The sequence below is a fragment of the Dermacentor silvarum genome, chromosome 9 (genome assembly GCF_013339745.2).
Source record: "Dermacentor silvarum isolate Dsil-2018 chromosome 9, BIME_Dsil_1.4, whole genome shotgun sequence".
In the NCBI taxonomy this organism is placed as follows: domain Eukaryota; kingdom Metazoa; phylum Arthropoda; class Arachnida; order Ixodida; family Ixodidae; genus Dermacentor; species Dermacentor silvarum.
This window is the reverse complement of record NC_051162.1, coordinates 162368140-162390239: the sequence shown is the minus strand read 5'-3', so window position 1 is coordinate 162390239 and position 22100 is coordinate 162368140. Positions and strand designations below refer to the sequence as shown.

The 22100-nt window shown below is 45.4% G+C and overlaps 1 pseudogene; it reads left to right on the top strand.

Moving 5' to 3' along the window:
• Positions 1 to 19527, top strand: part of LOC119464611 (large neutral amino acids transporter small subunit 1-like) — a 28107-nt pseudogene extending 8580 nt beyond the window's left edge.
• The last annotated feature ends 2573 nt before the right edge of the window (positions 19528 to 22100 follow it).

Genomic DNA, 22100 nt, shown 5'->3' with positions numbered 1-22100 from the left:
GACATATCCACTTGAAATGAATTTCCAGAATGACACTAGTTTGGAGATATGCGCCATCAAAATTCGCCGGAAAAATGCACTGTTGTTCCACTTACTTTTTACCAAAATTCTGTTTTATACATTAAAGCACAAAAGTAACTGTAATTCGTCCCATACTGGGAAATATCTCGAAACTGGTGTCATCCTGGAAATTCATTTCAAGTGGATGCCTTCATCTTGGTAACTCACCGGCTACAATTCGTAAATTGCAATGTCCGTGGCTAAAGTGTAATTAAATAAGTTCATTAGTGAATTTTTGCTGATTAGCTGAATACGTGTTTGGATTTCTCGTGCTACGAATGTGCGCCTCATCAAATAACCATCTCAATGATAACAATTATGCTACCTGCCGCAGGCGATTTCTAACAATTACGTAAAGGTTAATCTTGAACACCCTGTACATACACGTATACACGCACATATACAACTCCACGCACGAACGTACGGCTCAAAAGTTCGAGTGCAAACGCGCAATACCTTGCAACAAAACGCGCTGCAATGTTTTTCAGGCATGCATATGACGTTTTCTCGCTGAGGCCGGAAGGCAAGAAATGTTTTGAAGGGTGTTTCAAGAAAACTTCACACACGTAAGGTGTCCAATTATGTGAGGGCATACTGGCTGCCGAAACCAGCCGATTAATGATCTACGCCCATGACAATTATCATGCGTTATGTTATGTCAGTGGCCGTTAACAGAGTGTCATTTATTACTAACCGTCGTTCACAGCAGCAGCACGTTTTCGAGATGTGCGGTGCAGACACGTAGATTTAAACACATTTCAAATGTTCACATGCGCACATTATATGCAAAGCTTATTTTTTACGATTCATTCTTGCCGCAGACTAAATAGCTGCTTCGAAGTAGAAAATCTGCAAGTAGAAAAAGATTCAAGATGCAGAAGCTTCTAGATCAAATTTATTTCGTACAAGGGAATGGATGACCAATGGCTGCTGGCAGCAGGGCAAGAGTGCGGGTTCGTGGAGCCTTGGGGGCGGGGGGGGGGGGGGGATAATTCAAAGCAACTGGAAAGGCAACAAGCTATTAAGAGTAACAACAGCTTATTTTTACTGCACTAATCACAACAAGATGGCAAACTTGCAAAGCAATTATTCAGACATTGCAGACTGCAATATAACAACACATTTTTCTTGATCTCTTCATACTACTCAGATCAGAAGAAGAAGTGGTTCAAGACACTGTATCAAGTCAATGTGCAATATTCAACAGCCGTGCTTTGTCTGATACCTAGCAGAAGCCCGCGAGTCTTGTAAATATACCTAGAACAAACTAGGAGTGCAGATGACCACCATCTGTATGCCTGTGCATGACCCTCCATCCCAACATGAGAATGCAGGTCATTAACGTAACTTTACTATAACATAGCGCTTATTAAACATACAGGCAGAATTTTACATTCCTCATTTCAACTAAGGCCGATCGAACAAGCAAGATATTGCGGGTGGTAAACGCTGAAGCTATCACAGTTCTCTCATAAGCGGGAGCGAGCGAGGTTTTCGCTTACTACAAAACAATGAACATTAGCACGTACATCAACCAACGTTACATGGACAATTAGAACGCCGACAAAAAAATTAAAGAAACAGAGGAGAGAGAAACCAGGCTGCAGTGGGCAAATTGCAACTGTTAGTCTTTAATGTTTAGAATAGACTGTTTAGACCCACATAGTCAGAGCAATCATACAAGCAACACAGCGAATTGGGCATGTTGGTAGGCTAACATGGTTAACATTCTTGGCGTATATGCGCAGCGCGACTCCGATGTGTTGTTCATGCTTTGTCTCGCGCCTGTATCGCGCAGCACATATACGCCAGAAATCTTACAAGTGAACAACCTCTCATGCCAGGCGCACGCATCTCAGCATTAACAGGGGTGTTCCTCGAGATAAATGTTGCTTTACGCGTAAACAAGGCGAACTCACCTTGCATATCCTGGTCCTATTGGGAACCGTTCGGTCTCGGCCCATACGTAGCAACCATATGAGCCGCCGGCACACGTCTGTCCATCCGCACGGCACCGCGTAAAAAGCTTTGCCGCCTTCCGTGCTGTTTGTGCACAGTTGGGTGCGCTGCACCCCGTCATACTGGAATACAATTGTCAATATGATGTGTTTCGTATCACTTCACCAAGGTCCTTGAGTTAATATTGTCGAATACCGTACGTAACTGCAACCAAGAGCCACCGTATGAAACGCACGCCGCACGCTCGACGATCCGCAGTTGTTCAACTTCGCAGCGGCGCAGTTGAACAATTGACGTCATTTTCGGCCACGTGATGGCGCTCGGAGAATAGCGGTTCGATCGGCGCCGGAAAAGTTATACGCAACTCTGCTCCCGTAGGGAGCATATACAGTAACTCTAGGCTCCATCGGAAGAGCTGTCGAACCCAGACGACGCACCGGCAGAGCGCCTACACTGTACTGCGACGCTGCAGTACTACCGACAGTGCCGCCATAACTATCCCTCTCCTCATCATTCGCTTAATAGGGCAGATGCCGATGCATGGCGGAAACTGCAGACGAATTAATTTCCTTGTCTACACATGGAACATCTCTTTCATCCCACCCTACACCCTTCCTACTGTCCCTACTGTGGGGCCAAACCCACAGGTGTACCACTCTACATGGGAATGCACTAAATTATGGAGTTTTACGTAGCCAAAACCACGATCTGATTATGAGGCACGCCGTAGTGGGGGACTCGGGAAATTTGTACCACCTAGGGTTCTTTAACGTGCACCTAATCTAAGTACACGGTTGTTTTCGCATTTCGCCCCATCGAAATGCGGCCGCCAGTGGCCGGGACATGGGAATTCCCGTAACCCTTCGGGTGTTCCTCCTATACCCAACCCTACCCTTTCCTCTTGGGAGTCTGCACTGCTCAGCTCAAGCTGGCAGGAACAGCAACGGCTGATCCAGCGGGCTCGCGTAGTCGCGCATGGCAATGGAGCCCTGGCCTGAGAGCCCCCACTTATTGAGGAAGAATTTCCTACTTTTTTTCCATATAAAAGTTTATTCTCTCTCTCTCTCACTGATATGTCATGTCAAGTGTAAACGCAAGGCAGCTTGGCAGCATGATGCGCCAGACAATGCACTCGCAGCCGGATTGGTTGAGTTCCGATTCAGCGCGTTCAGCGTTTGGAGATGAGCTTATCCGAGTAGAGTTGCCAGATCTATGCAGTCGTTTGCTTCTTATTCGTGCCTGTGTCATCTCTCCGCCCCTTTTCTTGCCTACCGCATATTTCTTACAGGCGTTAAGGTCTCAGCCACGCCGTAGGCCGACACGGCGTGGTCAGCACACTTTGCTCTTTCCTGTCAACCAATCTCTGACTCTGAAAAAGAAAGCTCAGGCAGCGCGAGTTCTATCTCGTTTTCTTGCGCTTATTTCACTGTATTGTTTTTTATATGTCTTGCAGCTCTCATATGTAGAAAGAAAGCGTCCTCTTCTGATGATCCACGGAACGCAAAGCGGACTGAGTACCGTGCGCTCAGCAGCCGCGAAGATGTCACAGCAAGAGCAGAGGATACTAGCTGCAGTCTGCTTCCTGGGGACATTCCAGACCGACAGCGAGGTCTAACGCTCAAGAGAGATGTGGGCTTGTTCAGCAGTATCACCCTCCTGCTTGGTTCAATGATAGGTGAACTGTATTCTCCCTATATCTCTCTTCCGGGTGTGTTTAGATGAGGACAGTCAGTCCCGACTGTTTCTAGTTCCTAAGAATTTTTTATAAATATAGAAAAAATATCTCAATACATTGCGAAGCCGATCATTTTTAAAGCGCCTCATATCCTTCTGGCATAAAAAATTATTCACTGGGACAAGACGGAAAACGCAACTCCTCCAACTGCACAAGGTTCCAAATTTGTCTTGGGGTAAAAAAAAAATCTGCTTTCATGCTTGTTATACCTACTGTAAACACATTGGTTAGTGGAAATAACGTAAATTAACATCTTTGCACAAGCCCGCAATATTCCAAGCATTCTTTATTTTGCCCTGTAAAAACGAGTCCCGCTGTATTGTTGTTTTTTCTGTTTTTTTTTTTTCGCGGGTATGTTGCTACACGCTGAACGTGCAGCAAAATATAGAGGGCTTTCTTTTGCTTCGAATACTTTTTTAAAGCGCGCCATATATACTAGACTAACACCACTACAGTTTAAGCTCTACCCAGGAGGAAATCATTTGCAAGAAAAAAAAAACACTCCATTGAGCAAATAAAGTACTTAATGTTATGAACTTCTTACAAACTTTACGGAACGTCTTTATTTTCCGAAAGTTAAAGGGAATCGTCAGAAAGATCTCGTTACGCGTTTCTACATTTTAAAACGACCATGTAAATCGAAATAATTGCTGTCCGATTATTCGATCGATCTACCGGATCACGCACGCACCACTGAAAAACATGGCTCGTGGTGAGACACCAGAATGACGTAGTAGACCGGATATACGGTAAGCTTAGATATAGGGTGCGATAAAGTTCATCAGCCTCGCCCATGCTGCTCAGGTGGCTATGCACCCTACTGGGAGTTGCATACAGCCTCAATCAAAATCAGATTGTGGGAAGAGAAAAATTGCAACGGGCGCTTCATTTTACGCCATGCTTTTACGTCACATAGGGGTTGGACAGAGAGCCGCGTTTGGTGGGGCAGCGTATGTAATCTGGTCAAGTGAACCAAATACTCCACAACATTTATTTTGGTCGACATCGCCATTTTGAAATGTAGAACTACAGAGTGCGACTTTTATGAAGATTTCCTTCAACTTTCCACTACAAACACGTGCCGTAAACCCGCTAAATAGAGAAAAGTAACCATTGTAATTGGTTTATTCAGTAAATGGATTGCTTCGGGTCTTTTTTTTTTCTTGGAAATGATGCCCACCTGGGCAGAGAAATCATTTGAGCTGACGCAATTTTAGTAACTCATGTGGACTCGTTCTTGAGAAAGTGTTCCATGTAAGAAAAAAAAACACTGTATTTAATCTCTGTTCTGCAACTTACTTTGCATTTTGGTTGTTGAACTTCGAAAATCGCAAAACTTGCCAAATTTTAGAGTTTTTTGCATTGAAACGAACAAAAAAATACACCTCCGATATAGCCAAAATTTTTCACAAAACTATCTTCTGCATTGCATATCTGCTTTATGCAACAACATATTGAATTATTCTGTTCTGTGTACGCAAGAAATCAACGAACAATGATTCATAAGCTGCTGTGTTCTTGGCCCCGTCACCTCTGTGTAGAATGTTGCACCTTGCACTTGTAGCACTTAGTCGCACCTTGCACCTGTTGCACTACACTCGTTGCACCTTGCACTTGGTTTAATAATGGCTTCCACCTTCTTGGGTATAATAAATACAACGTATGGCGCTACAGCTGTAACACCAATGTTTTCATTAAAAATGCAATATCTAGGACTAGCTGTAATTGCTATAATTTCAGTGTCTCAGTGGTCATGGTGTTCTCCTGATGAACAATGCACAGAAATGTGCTGTCTCTTCATGTAATTATCTCTCAATGTTACTTACACGCTATCCTTTCCCCGTTTTTCCAATACTGTCCACTCCATTGGCTCGCGATAGTAGTCTCTTTTGTAGCATATACGAAGGGAAGTAAAAACGTAAAGGGACTTTTGAGAAAAGCTACATTTATTCTAATAATAGAAAACTGAAACTTACATTATTTTTCTACATAACCTGCCTGCACTTCAACGCAATTTGCCCAACGTTTCGCAAGTTTTTTGATTCCGTCGGATAAAAAGTTTTTGGGTTGCACCTGTAACCAGTTTTTCACCGCCCCAATGACTTCTGCATCGGTTGCAAATCTTCTTCCCTGAGCGCTTCCTTCAATGGTCCAAACACATGAAAATCGCTTGGAGGCAGGTCTGGACTTTATCACGGGTGTTCCAGCAATTCGAAACCCAACTCCTTTATTGTTTTGGCCGTCGGTTTGGCAGAATGCGTTCGAGTGTTATCTTGCTGCAGGATGACACCTTTTCGCAGTTTTTCACGACGTTCGGATGTGATTGCAGATTTCACTTTTGACTTTACTTTGACTTCCCATTTCACCCCAAGAGGCGAAACTGTGAACAGTGAGAACTATTGTGATGTGTTGCGAACTAAACTGAAACGTGCAAACAGATCCAAACGTCGTGGAAAACTGCGAAAAAGTGTCATCCTGCAGCAAGATAACACTCGCACACATTCTGCCATACCGACGGCCGAAACAATGTAGGAGTTGGGATTCGAATTGCTGGAACACCCGCCATACAGTCCAGACCTGCCTCCAAGCGATTGTCTTATGTTTGAACCATTGAAGGAAGTGGTTAGGGGAAGAGGATTTGCAAACAATGCAGAAGTCATTGATGGGGTGCAAAATTGGTTAAAGGTGCAACGAAAAAAAAACTTTTCTTTTCCGACGGAATCAAAAAAAAACTTGTGAAACGTTGGGCAAAGTGCGTTGAATTGCAGGCAGGTTATGTAGAAAAATCATGTAGGTTTCAGTTTTCTATCCTTAGAATAACTGTACCTTTTCTCAAAAGTCCCTTGACTTTTTGACGTCCCCTCGTATACGTATATATACAGGCTGTTCATTTTTAAGTTTTACGGAATTATTAGAAATCGCCTGTGGCAGGTAGCATAATTCTTATCATTGAGCTGGGTTATTCGATGAGGCGGACATTAGTAGCACGTGAAATCGAAACATAAATTCAACTAATTAACAAAAATAACTAATTAACTTCTTTATTATTTACTTTATGACACATTGCAATTTACGAATTGTAGCCAGTAAGCTTGTCAGGCGTATCCACTTGGAATGAATTTCCAGAATGACACCAGTTTGGAGATGTGCGCCATCAAACTCACCGTAAAAATGCATGGTCGTTCCACTTACTTTTTTGCCAAAATGCTGTTTTATACATTGAAGCACAGAAGTAACTGGAACGCCCGTGTATTTCGTCCCAGTCTTTGGGAAATATTATCTCGAAACTTGTGTCATCCTTGAAATTCATTTCAAGTGGATGCGTCTTGCGAACTCACCGGCTACAATTCGTAAAGTACAATATTTGTCGTAAAATAATTAAATAAGATGTTCATTAGTCAATTTTTGTGAACTAGTTGAATATGTGTTTCGATTTCTGGTGCTAATAATGTCCGCCTCTTCGAATAACCCAGCTCAACAGTAAGAAGTATGCTACCTGCCACAGACGCTTTTGAACATTTCCGGAAAGCTCAATTTCAAACCCCCGGTATATATATATATATATATATATATATATATATATATATACGTGTATGTGTGTGTTATGTGTGTGTGTATGCGTGTGTGGTGTGAAACAGAGCGCGCTTTGTTTACTTCTTGAGAGTATACCGTGAAGATCGCCTTTTAAGGCCGGTTAGGTGACCTATGTTTGTACTAACTGCGTGGGAAAGTGTTTTCCTTATCTAAGCAAGAATTATTCTTGTTGTGTACAGCTTTTTTAAAGTAGGTGTGCTAAGTAATGCGATCGAAGTGAAATGGTGAGTACCTTCTTTTGCGCACAGTGAGCAGAAAAGTAGAATGGTGCTATTGAACGCAGGCACGTTGTAATTTGGGAGTGCCAAAAAACTCGTTGCTGCGTAAATATGCGCCGAATTGACGTTTGGCATATTCAACTACCTCAACTGCCAACGACCGATAACACAGCGACAGGATGACTGGAGCATTTTACAAGCACCTCAGAACATTTTGCAAGCACAAATTTGCTGATAAAAGCCACAACTCGTAACCTGCAATAAAGACATAAGTGAAAGCATAGCTTGCCGCTCATTACTACCGTGCTTAATTTAGGCCATTTAATATATTTATAAATACGCTACTGCTGAGTAATTATTTCCTTCGTGTGATGTAATACTATTTAACTATAATATCAGTCTACCTCAATTTTAACAAATATTTTGTACGCAAACATTCGATAATCTCGTTGTTTCAGGCACGGGAATCTTCATAACTCCGGGAAACGTACTAAGGAACTCAAAATCTATAAGTGTCGATCTTGTTATGTGGACTCTTGGTGGACTTAACGCATTCATAGGTAAGAAAAAATCACTAACCACTCTTTTACGCTTGTCTAAAAAAAGTGACACGTGAGCTCTCCTCAATCTCGCAAAACCACGTGTCGGTACTGCTAGAATGTTCTAAACTGTGTTGTTGCAAGAACCGTAGGTACAGAAATAACATGGGATAACAAAAGCAGGATATCAGTGCTACCACTGGTAACCCAGTGGCTGAACCCCTTCTCGGCTTTCCCAACAAATCTCAATGTTTAGCCTTGTCGCACAGTCATATCGGCCTTCGTTCGTGAGGATAATGCACAACTCCCGGTGGGTAGACCTTGGAGTCAGTGTAATGATTTGCTCGGGTGGGCCGATTTGCTATGTGTAATATAATTTAAATGATGACCGTAGGCCTATTCAGGAAAGTGGGCAATGGCAAGGGTGCTAAGTATGGCTCACTGTAGAAGCAGAAGCACACACGCATATATATGATCCACACGAGCATATGATCTACACACGCATATATATGATATATATATATATATATATATATATATATATATATATATCTTCGAAAGAAGGAGCGCACAAACATAAAATACATATTTACTTGCGTACGAATCACCTGTGTCACGGCCGAAACTTCAACTAGTGAACATGTTTTTAAGTGAACATGCCAGTAAAAACTCCCAGTTTCCTTTTCGCAACAGTCGGCATCGACCTCACCAGATGTTTCCACGTTTTTCATAGGATTATCGCATTGTTTATTCGTCTGCGCTGACTGCCTGATTCACTATGGCGAGATGGCAACCCAAGTGTCTGTTACCGCTGCTCAGGTTTCTTACTTTATGCTGCATTTGTCGCACTCGGGTGCAGCTAGAATACTGCGCGTGCGCGCACGATACACCATGCTCCCTGTTAGAGCACTGCTCGGGCTAAGCGCGCACGATACACCATGCTCCCTGTGTGGCGCGCGTGAAGTTTGCAGAACGACCGACTGCACCGTCTGGACCCTTCGATCTTTCCTCGCATCCGCCAGGAATCCACGGAGGCGATGCTGCCCTGCTTTGTCGGCTATACGCTAGCAGTAGCCTTTACAAGATCCCTGGCCTTCCGTAGTGTAACGGCAGACAACGCTGCCTGTGATTGTGATGACTGTAGTCTCGGGGAGACATTCGAGCACTTTTTGTGTGACTGTCCTCAATACAGTGTACAGAAACACATGCATGTGACTACACTAGCCCGTACTGACAACAGACTATTGACCCAACAACTCATTTTAGAATGCCTGAACTCATTGGCCTTCGCGGCGGAGGGATATGAATGCATTGTTGCACTTACAGACAACAAACCCGCACTAACGACTTTAGCACTCACAAGTGTCAACTGTTATAATGTACTTTGATGTATCCTGTGCTGTGATGAATAAATGAATGCCATTTCCAGAAAATGAATATTTTCCCGTGGATATTTTAGTGACGCTTGAGAAGCGAGTAAAAAAAGTTTAACCACTTGCGAACATGCCCAATGACGGTATTCTAACTCTGCTGGAGTGTAGTGTATATGTTCTGTTAGGTCATTTATTCCGTGTTCTTGGCGCCAAAACCCATGAGAAAATATTGAACCGCCTCAAGCCTCAGTTTTCATGTAGCGACAGATGTCTGCGATTGTTTTTATGAAAGGCAATGTTCCAAGAAAAATATGGTGGTCGCACAGTTCGGCAAACTTGGTGGGTACTTGGTCTCACTCGTAAATGTCTTTTTTTTTTCGGGTATCCACTGACGTCGATTCTCAGGCACAGGCTCACTGAGGCTCACGCTCATACCCACTCGATTTCTCGTGAGCTAGAAATGTGTTAATGAATGCACTCATTAGTGAGATATGCCAACCAATAGGTAGTTTGCATTGGTTTCTTACAAATTTTAGCAGCTCAGCGTATTGTCATGAGTCACAACACCAGCTACTGACGAGCGCTATTAAGTATTTTCTACTAGCTACTACACAACATCAAAACTTTTATATTGTAATCGCGAAGCGCGACAAAAACAAATTTTCCGCAACTGGGAACAATCGCGACTAATAAGGCGAAAAGTTAACCAGATGACGTGGCACCGAAAACATCACTGAGCCGACCAATTCCGGCGGAACCCATGTATGCGTTGCTTCTGCGATTTGATGTGCTTCTTACTAGTCACAGCTTCTTAATTGCTATCTCCTTAGCACGTTTGCCTCATCTTCATGGCTCCCTGTGACTGGAGCACGTCGTTGTGCTCAACATTGCTTTTTCACCTTAGTCTCTTCCGCTGCGCAATTCGCCAGAGCTGTCGGTTCCCCAGCAACATTCGACCTATTTTTATCATGGGAACTGATGTGCTCCCAGTCTGATATCTGACTTCCGGTGAGAGTTCTCATCCCCTGAGGGGTCCCTATAAAATTCCTTGACGTTTTAGTTGAAAACAACTCTTTGGTTACCATCCGCCGCGGATGCCGCATGTCAGATCCACCGCGCCTGTCATAGCTGCCACCGGAAACCAACTGGTAAAAATATGTTCAAAAGCATGTCTGACACCGGAAACCGAGTGATAAAAATAGGTTCAAGAGCACGTAAAGTCAGGTCATAGGCCGTTACGGGGGCTGAACGTTTCGACAAGCGGCATCTGCACCTGATATTTATGGCAACGTTCTTTTCGAACAGTGCGCAAAAAAATAAAGATCATTGAGGGGCTCATTGTTTTGTTACAACTATACACGAAGCAAACAAGCAATAACGCCAGTATAAATGACGCATAGTGTCAATGAACTGTTGTTTTTTATTTAAACGTGGAAACCTTAAGGAAAAGTTAAATGAATATTTTCGCACAGACAACTAGCCGCGAGCGGGAGCCCAACCATTATCTTCCGCATTATTTCTTGACTGCTCTATCGTTGAGTTACAGCTGCGGCTATCCTGCCGTCCGCCTTCTCCCGGTATTTGTCTATGTGTCGTAGATGTAGGTCTGAGACGGTTAGCTCAAAGCGTGCTTTGTGTTGTATATTCACTGCTGCTCTTCTTATATTTATGTGTTTTCGTTGCCACATGGAAAACACTGACATGGGAGCAGCAGAATGCTCATAAAAGTACTCATGGCAGTTTTTATATAGTATGCAAGCAGGCAACACTGGCCTGTGCGAAGCCTTGCCGTAGCACCGCACCACTGAGAGAGGGGCACAACTTTACGTGAATAACCATCTCGGAGGTTCATATGACGGAGTAGAAGCTTCAGACAAAGGGCGTTACGAACTTGTACAAACACTCAGCAGAAGTTGGTGTCGCAAGCAATGGGTAACTAAAATCACTGAATCAGCCTTTTATTAAATCAGCAACTCCATTTACTCTCCTCAGGGGGGCTTTGCGCGGCCGAATTGGGTGCACTACTACCGGCATCTGGTGGCGACTACGCTTTCTTCCTTGCCGCCGGAAAGCCGTACGGAAAGTACGGTGACGTGCCGGCTTTCCTGCTTGCCTGGGTGTTGTTCTTCGTGGATCCTGCCGGCATGACTATACAGGGGCTGACCTTCTCGACTTACCTGCTCAGTCTGCCGTACCCAAACTGCGAGCCACCTTACGAAGTGAAAGTTTTGGTCGCCTGCCTCTTCATCAGTAAGCGTTCTGTAATGCGGTGGCCTCAGTTCATCTGGGTTTTACTACCTTCAGGCCTTCCCTGAAAAGGCTTGTCCTGCCACGCTTGAGTGCTTAGCCTTACTCTGTAAGTGCGCAGTTAATAACTGAAAGTGTCTACGGCGTAGTTACCGTTTTCAAGTGTTCTTCTAGTATATATTTCATTGTTTACTAGTCGTACCTTTAGCACTAAAGGGTATAACGGGAACCATGTACTTAAAGACCTAGCACGAAAACAGCTAGACACGACACGCGAGGTGATTGCACAGGTATTCAACTCAAGAAGAGGAAAAGAAGCGAAAAGCAAGACATAAATTCACGCAAGGTATAAACTCAAAAAGTTGCGTTGACTGAATCATAACTAATAAATACCATAAATAACATAATAAATAAACGCGAAATAAGGAACTCCCACAAAAGAAAGCATCACTGGCAAAGAGGGGCTTTTTGCATAAAATGTCACAAAAAACACAGCAATAAGCAGCATCATACACTGAAAGATTGTTCGGAGAGCTGTTTTCAACATTAGACATATTGGTGTGTCATGGTCTAATATTGGCTGCACGTTTGACTGAATGATCGCTAGAGGTAATATGACCGCTCGTAGCATTTTAGAAGGCAGCACACATCATCACTCGCTCACGGCAAAAGTAATCTCGAGATAAACGTGGAGCCATATATCCATGAAATTAAATTGTTTTCTGTAGAAAATACCTCCAACAGTTCAAGCGGCAGCTGATACCATTCACGTAGTTTTTGCAGCCGCGCGGGGCTTGAAACAAGTCTGGCCTCTCATCGGACCGGATTCATAGTATGGTTGGCGTTGGGTTACTGTAATGGTTAGCATGTTGGGCTTGCAACCACTAGATTGTTAATTGATCCCACGTACAACTGCTCGGATATTTTGTTGCGCCGTGATGTTCCTGATCTATAGTATGACGAATAAACGCACAAATGAGCAAGAACAGTTCCGTTTTTATCTCGTGAAAGCAATTCGCCGTAAGATATATGTTAAATTCTGAACTTTTCTTGTTTCCTCTGTGTCACGTCATCGTCGTCGTAGCCGTCCGCAGAGCAGGGAGTCTATGGCAGCACGGTCATTTGCCGCCACGTCGCGTGAACCAGATTGTGTTTACGCTAGCGCCGGCGCCGGTGGCTCACTCGGCGTGCTGTTACGCGATCGGCTGCGCCAGTTTGGGTCCATTTAAAGTCGGCGAGCATTCGAAGCATCGAAGAGGAGCATGGTACTTTAAACAAAACGCTATAAAATATCATTTACACTCAAACGTCCAGGAGAAGGCAAGACCTTCAGACCCCCGAGCGATTCGGCGAGCTCTAGATGTAGAGCGAGAACGCCTAGCCCGCACCACAGCTAACGCCTAAGCATTCCATTTACAGACTCGTAACTATCGTGGAAGTTTTTAAACAATCCTATGTTCTTTTGAAATTTAGAATAACACGTTTTCCTTCCTGATTTGCACATAATTCATTTCCGCACCATATTAAAGCGAATATTTTTTGCCGAGTTCGAGGCACTTTCCCGCGCGTATCTGGCCTCTAACGCCGAAGGTGTTTAACGTGATTGTGGCGCCATCTAGGAACGGTGCAGCGAAGTAGTTTACGAGTTTACCATTTCAAGTATTACAGTTTCATAAAATAATTACTCGAGGGACCTATGGCGCCAGTGTCTACGGGAGCTGGAAGTAGGGAGATTCAACCAGCACGGAATGGTTATTGCATGCATTTGCCTAAACTTAGTTCTTTTGGTTTCAAACTGGCTTTGTGACTTTGCAAGCTCATCATTTTCAACAAAGTAATTAAATAAACAAAATAAAATCGTTCGACGGCAGTATTCGAACAGAAGACCCTATAGCAAGAAACCTGATGTTGAAAGCATTACACCACGTGCGCTTGCATCGCCATTCAGCCTAGAACACCCTTTCTCGCGCCATCCATTGGCGCATTTCGATCCGCCAGCTGCACCAGACGAAACTGACGCATCAGAAACACCACGGGTGCAACACGACACAATGGATCACCACTGAAAATCTAAACAAATAACATTGCGACGATGGATCGCGTTTATTTACAAGATGAAGAATGCAAAGGTATCGCTCAGCGAAAACAGTTCACGGAGCCACACGCGATCCAGCACAGCTTCGTTCTCCTCTTCATCCATCCGCTCCGCCCGCACGCTTGACTTCCCCATTCGTAGACGGTGCCCGGTGGACGAGTCATTCAGAAGGTCGACTGCAGAATGGCTTAAGGTTCGCGACATGCGTCAGCTGTGTCCTTCTAGAGCGGCGACCATTGCTTGTGACGCTGGAGATTACATACGTAACGTAACTGAGGCGGTCGACAATGACGAATGGACCGGAGGAGCGGGCCCAGAACTTCTGACACAGACCGCGTTTGCGGACCGGTGTCCACAACCACACAAGGTCACCTTTAGTATAAGACGTGGAATGATGGTGGGCGTCGTAACGCATCTTTGAACGCTGTTTAGATGTCAGAGTTCGGAGGCGTGCGATGCGACGGGCTTCTTCTGCTCGGCACAACGTCTCGACAACCGAAGTTTCCACGTCCACTGTGGAAACTAGTGTCGAGATAGCTGCGAGGAGAGTGTGTGTAGAGCAGATGAAATAGAGGGTAACCTGTAGTCTCATGCTTCGCGGTGTTGTAAGCGTAAGTGATATAAGGTAGTACTTTGTCCCAGTTTTTGTGCTTGGAATCGACATAAATGGATAGCACGTTCGCAAGAGTCTTGTTCGTGCGCTCTACGAGGTTATTGGTCTCCGCGTGATAGGCAGTGGCATGGCGGAACTGGCAGGCAGACAGTCGCAGGATCTCCTCAACGACGTCGGCAACGAACTGACACCCCCAGTCACTGATGATGATCGAATCGTGGAGGACCGTGGCGTGGAATTATAAAGCGAAGCATAAACTGCGACACTTGGAAGGCCGTTGCTGTAGGCTACTGCCACAGTTTCTGCGTAGCGCGTCGGATGGTCGACACCAACAGTCTCGAACGGGAGAGTTAGGAGGCGGTACAGGATGAAGAAGTCCGGGCGGCGTAGTCATTGGATGCTTGTGACGTTGGCATTGTTCACAACCCGCGACGTATTTTTCCGTGTTGTGTCATATCTTGGGCTAGTATAACATTTACTGGATGCGGTGAGAGGTTCTGGCAGTGCCCACGTAGCCGCAGGTTGCGTCGCCGTGCCTGAAGTGAAGAACGTGGCAACGTAGAGTACGCGGAACGACGAGAAGCAGGTGGGCTTCTTGGCCTGAATAATTCTTCTTGTAGAGGATGTCGTCGTGGACCACAATACAACGTGGGTTGGCGTGCTCATTCGCAGAGGCGAACAGAGGATGTAAGCCATAGTCGTCATGTTGTGCTTTCCAGAATGTCGCGAGATCAGGGAACGGCGCGTCGATAGCGTCGATACGCTGATCGAAGTTGTCAACGCCGCACTCAGTCGTAGGTAGAGGTAGGCGCGATAGGCCGTCAGCGTCTGCGTGGCGGTTACCGCTTTTGTAGCGTATTGCAAAGTTAAACTACTCAAAGCGCATGGCCCATCGCGAAGTCAGCCAGAGGGGTCACGTAGGCCCACCAACCAACATAGGGAATGATGGTCGGTGATGACTAAGAAACGACGGCCGTAGACGTATGGGCGAAACTTGTTAACGGCGAAAACGACTGCCGGGCAGTCCTGTTCTGTCACTGTGTAGTTGCGCTCTGCATTGCTCGATGGTTGCTTGCATACGCAACCACGCGTTCAGCCTTGTCATGGTGTTGGATGAGCACTGCGCCGAGGCCGATTCCGCTGGCATCGGTACGATTTTCTCTTGGAGCAGAAGTAGAGTGGCGCAGCACCGGCCCGGATGTCAGCATGAACTTTAGGTGCGTAAATTCAGAGTCGCAATCCGGTGTCCAGTGGAAAGGCACATCTTTTTTGCAGCAAGTCAGTCTGTTGTTGCAACCTATCAGCAAAATTCGGAATAAAGCGCTGGAAGTATGAGCATAGGCTCAGAAAACTTCGCAGGTCCCGAGGAGATTGAGGCTTCTTGAAGTTGCTGACAGCGGCGACATTCTGCAGATCCAGCCTAACGCAATTTTTGTCCGCAGGGTGTCCCAGAACCAGTGTTTCGCGTGCTCCAAAACGACATTTCTTGGAGTTAAGTGTCAGGGCACCTTTCTCCAGACAGATTAGAACAAGGTCAGTGCGATGCTTATGTTCCTCAAACGTTCGGCCAAAGATCGTCCACATGGTCCAGGTAACGAACAGATTTCCCATTGAGGCCCCGCAAAACTGTGTCCATATATCTTTCAAACGTTGCTGGGGCATTACACAAACCGAACGGCATAACATCAAATTCAAACAAATTGTCCGGCGTTACAAACACTGTCTTTTTTTGTCAGTCGGGTCCATCGGAATATGCCAATACCCGGATCGGAAGTCTACCGAGAAAAAATAAGACACCCAATGTAGGCAATCGATAACGTAATCGATGCGAGGAAGTGGGTCCTTCTTGGTTATAGATTTGAGACGTCGATAGTCAACACAGAACCTCCATGACCCGTCCCTTTTCCTAACCAAGATAACAGGCACAACCCAGGGACTCGATGATTAGTGAATCACGCCGGTGGTTAGCATCTCGCTGACTTGCTCTGAAATGACTGCGCTCCGACGCAGAAACTCGGTACGTAAGGCTTCTGTCGGAGAGGATGCGCAGATCCGGTGTCAATCTTGTGACGAGTGCGTGAGCTCGGTACCTGAGTTCCGTGCGCCTTCTGTGCAATATAAATACTTTAGCGTGTTGGCTAACAATGTAACTAAGGCTCTGCGCTTCCGCGACGGAAGAGACTTGCTAATCATTTTTAGGTACTGCGATTCTGTAACAGAGACATCAGCAGTGTCAGACTTAGTGCAGTCACTTAGGGCTCCAATGCAGATACCACAATCCTTTTCAAACAGTTCACGGCGCCACACGCGATCCAGCACAGCTTCGTTCTCCTCTTCATGCAAACACCGCTCGCACGTTTCAATATATAATATGTACTGCATGTAAATATGTGTATGTAAGGTCCAGCCTGTCTATATTTCTGTGCAAATAAAACCATTTCTTCGTATAATACGGCGATCTTTAATAGTAATAATTATAACTCAAAAGCCGCGCTTCATATGCCCACGCACGTGGATCATGAGCCAATCACACCAAGAATGCTTCGCTTTACGTAGATGTCAACTGGAGTTGAATTTGACATTTTTCGTTTGTGTCTAACATATTGTCGCTGTAAATGATGCCATGCTTTCATGGGACACGATGAAGATCAGGACTTGAGCAGGCAAATGGCACAGAGAGACGCGCGAGAAGCACTTTTGCAGCAAGTATCCAGAGAAATCGTGTTTTGTTGTTGTTTATTTTTTATTTTTTGAAAAACGACAATGACTAAAGTAGAGTGTTACTAGAAGTTATAATGGAACCTCCTACATGAAATATTACATGGATTGTCGGTCTGCTTTTATTTTTCAGCTTTTGCGACAGCAGTGAACTGCTTCTCGCTTAAGATGTCCACAAAAGTGCAAGACGTCTTCTCTGGAATCAAGTGCTTGTTCCTCCACGCTGTGATTGTCACTGGTGCTATATACTCATTTTATGGCAAGTTATCCTTTAAAATGTGTAGATTCCATTATTTATATATAAGCGTTAAGTTTACTTGTCTTTGTTTTTCTGCCCAATCAGGTAATCATATCTGGGATTCACAGCCATCAGACAATCTCCCCTCGACTGGAGATCTAACGTCGGCTCTGTATTCTGCGCTCTACTGCTATGGCGGATGGTGAGGTGCTTTTCTCGACACTTTGGAGATATGTGACGCGTGGAAAATCAGATAATACACGCTCGTAGAATGAGCTACAAATAAGGTGGTGCGACTATGAGCAGCTTGGTTTCAATCGATGAAATAATTTTTCAGTTTCACATTGCCTTCTTCAATATTCGTCACTGTGACCATATCGTTTCCGGTTCTACTCGTTCAGAGCAAAGAAGAATTCTTAGTAATATTATTTCAAGGATACGAACACAGTTTCGATATTATCATCAAGATAATAAAGTTGCCCCCTCGCAAATATTCACATAAACGACAAATAAAACACCCTCGAGCCTGAAAAGAAAGGACAATTCTCTTGCCATTGTGGGTAGCCTCAGTTAACCAGCATAAACTATTAGGGACGCTTTTTTGTGCTGCTATGTGGTTTCCCCAGATGAGGTTTCCGATTTCCAGCCACTAAACTGAGGCGCGAATTTCACAAATTTGAGAAAAGGTGTGAAAACATGAAAACATGGCGGCCGCCTTGTAAATAATTTTGCGACATGAAATTTAAAAAGCGGTAATTCTTTTCTGCACGTAATCAAACTCTAGTTACCATTATATATCGCACATATTTAAATAGCCACTAAAAAAATTCAGTTTATGTAAGCAGTCGCAGCGCTATTCGGCGTAGGTGACGTGGTCGCCGAGATACGGTTACACGAGCACATCATCATCAAACCCATGATAATAAACGAGAGCGATGTCGAAACCTCCAAGGCACAGAGTCACAACATGAATGCACACGAACACGCCAACACCAACACATTAGTTCAACCACCTATAGGTTTAACTCGGATAGTAAGCAAGTGTGTGCACGACCCCGCGTGTAACACAACCAAGCATAATCAAATGTTTTCATGCCAGACTTTTTTGCTTAAGTTCTCTCTTATATGGAGTTGTTTGAAAGTTAATCAGAAAGGCTCACGACTATTCACAAGTCTCAGTGGGTCTGCACAATGATGATCAGTTCTTTCTGTGCGACAGGCTATTGCTTCGCTTGCGCAGGTACACCATCAACTGCATCGCCTGAAGAAATCAAGAACCCTGGCCGAAACATCCCCGTCGCCATCGCAGTCAGCGTCGCCATCACTATGATCATATATCTCCTCACCAACATTGCCTTCTTCGTCGTTCTCGACGCTGACACCATCGCTAGCACCGACGCTGTCGCCGTCACGTTCGTGCGCGCCACCTGGGGCCAGGGCATGGCCAATGTCATGCCCCTGATCATTGCGCTGACCGTTTTCGGGACGACCTGCGCCGGCGTGCTCGCGTCTTCGAGAGTGTTCTTCGCAGCGAGTCGCCAGGGTCACCTAGCTCGTGTGATGTCCTACGTCCACGTCGACAGTTCCGTGCCGCTGGCAGCCATGGTGGTTCGTTGCTTGTTATCCGTGACCTTTACCCTCGTCGGCTCGGTCCACTTCCTGATAGAAGTGAGCATCCTGCTGGGAACCGTCATAGAGGCGGCGAGTGTCGTGAGCTTGTTCCTGCTGCGTCGTTCGATGCCCGACACTCCGCGACCTTACCGAGTGCCCACTGCCATCGCTGTGTTGAGACTAGTCGTGTCTTTTGCTCTGGCCGCCGTGACTCTCGTCCAAGCTCGGCGGTACGCGTATCAGTACGCATTGGCGGTGATCATTTTCGCAACAGGGGGCCGTCTACTACTATGTTTTTGTAAAGAAGAGGGTCCGACTTCGAGGATGCGACAGCATCGCGGTGCTTCTACAGAAGTGCTTCAAGTCGGCGCCTTGCTCGAGCGAACCCGTAATCCAAGAAGGACCTGTTGTGGAATGGAATTAGTGCTGTCATGTAACCAATGTGAGCCAGTTCGAAGTGTAATAATGCTCTGCAATAATGTTGTGGTAAGACAGGGTATGTTATATTTAAAGCTGATCTCAGCATGTTGTCTTTTTTTCTTTTTATCTCCGTGAACAATCGCTGTTGAAGTCTTCAGATATTCTTCCCCCAAAGCAAATTATAGTTACGTCGCCGGTTGTACTTCACCCTCTAGCACAGGAGAGCAGGCTGTGGCCACACAATTGCTTTTTCTTTTTTTTCTTTTGAAAGAAAAGTATAGCACTGTATATTTGTAAAGCTAACACACGCTGTAGCAAAGCCTCCGCAACCGCAGTGAAACGTAAAGTGTGTGCGAGCTATTAGAAAACACAGCATAGCTTTAGATCGCGTTCGATGTTACCATTCTCATTCTACCTGTCTAGGCGCTGGACTGCGGCTTAACAAACCATTCTGCTACATTTACGGCTTATTTATTCCAGGAAAACAGCTTCCGGTCTGTCAACAAACTGTGAAACCTCATGCAGTCCTAGTCGCTTTACACGTACTCCAGGCACATTGACATTTTCAACTTTTGAATGTGACAAAATCCTTTTTTTTTCAGTGTTAGAGGTGACCCCATGGCTAATTCTCATATCTTACGAAAAGAAATAACCGCCGCCAATCGTTAGACGTCGTTGAGGCGGTTGAATTTTTGCAGAAGGTTGAAGTCACCATGATTGAGAACCCCGAAAAGCCATCTATGGCCATTTCCAAGAAACCTTTGAGGTTCAAGTCAATAGTCAAGCCTTCTGTGGACGAGAACATTGGGTGCCGCTTCTGTGTAATGGATTTGCTTCTTCCTGCAAGTCCCTGTCTAACCAAACACATGCTGGTTCCGAACGATTGCTACATCCCCTTCAATGTGGTGCTATAACTGTCAATTTTTACTCCTGCTACGCTGTTCTGTATGCGTTACATTACTCAGGCAGATAGAGACTGATAAATAACAGCCCAAGGTGGGAAAAATCACCATAGGCTGCGATTGTAGAAGCACCAAGCGCCATCTGATGCGAGCGTGCCTCCGTTGTCGATGCTAAGGTCACCCAAATATTGAGGACGAACATGGGTTTCTTGAATAATTTGACGTAACAGTGGTCAAGGAGTCAAATTAGCAAATATGAAATGAATATATATATTCTTATCTTAAGTATCGCTGCTATTCCTGAAGACGTCAATATGTTCTCGAACACCACTCGCAACCTTTATATTCATACAAATCTGCCATTGCAAGGAAAAAGCTCAAGTGGTATGAGCTAACAGAAAACAGCCGAGCAAACCAAAAATCTGAAATACTAATTCCGTTCAAGCCCAAATACCTTCAATGATCCTCACATAGGTCATTTTCAAGTCATACTTTCTTAGTGCGGAATCGGCCCCACATTTTATTGCGATAGCAATTATATGGACACTTCAACTGGATTTCTGCCGTCGGCGTCGCCGTCGCCGTAGCCGTCGCCGTGAGGTTCCGTATAGATAAAATCTTCACCGCGCGCCGTATGCCCGAGCTTCCGGGAAGCGTGCGGGGACGCGCGCTATCACGGAGAGCGAACGCACTCAATCTCCCTCGCGCAAGCAACGAAGCGAGAAGCCAGCGCCGGAGAGAGCGGGGGGGAGGGGGGGGGGGACATTTCTACTCTGCCCACAAACGCGCTCGTCGCTCGACCGCGCCGTCTCTTATCTCTCCCACGCGCAAGCAAGGAAGCGGGAAGCCAGCGCCGGAGGGAGCGGGGGGGGAGGGGGGGTGCACTTCCACTCTGCCAACAACCGCGCTCGTCGCTCGCTCGCACCGTCTCTTATCTCCACACGGCTCTGACCTTTATGCGCTGTGCATTCGCCGCTCAGTTTCCGTTGAAGCGATAGACCGCACGTACCTTCGCCGCTGCGGCGTATCCGCTTGCTGCCAGAGTTTTGACGGTCGTTGTCTGCAGACATTCAGTGTGATCTATTCATGTTTGTTTGTGCGCGCTCACACCACGCTTGTTCATTCAGTTAGTAATAGTCGGGCCACATTTTCCAACACACGCTACACATGCAGTGCTGCCCGGATCGGCAGTGCAGCACTACAGGTGTGTCCCTTCGCACGCGCTGCCCACGGGAAGCGCTTCTCATCAACACCACCGTTTCACACGCGCCTTCTCGTGGTCATCGAGTCTCTCTTCATGTCGGTCTACTTACGCCGCAGCACACCTGCTTACTTAATCAGCTCATGTTTACTACAATTCATATTGCTACCAAAGCCGCTCACCTTACTTCGTATGACATTGCTGTGTTGCTATCGCATTCATTGCTTCGCCCTTAGGGCGAAACTGTGACATTTTTTTAAGGTGAACGACTATGAAATAGCCCGAATATCAATCCTGTTGGACGATTGTTTCAGAGGACCGACATTCTCTGATATGCGATCTCGTTGACAGCTGCAGACAATAGTAGACTGAACATCAATCCAAATTTCCTTGGTTTCAGGTTTGAGGTAACATACATATTGCAAAATAAAATAGTTTTCTTTGTATATCTACCCTTAGCGCCGCAGAAATGAGCTCAGTGGAATGTTAAAAAGTTATCCTATTTTGCAAAATTCTCTTCATTGTCCTGCAGTTTTAATATATGTATTGTTCTGACGCCACTGTTAGATACTAGACT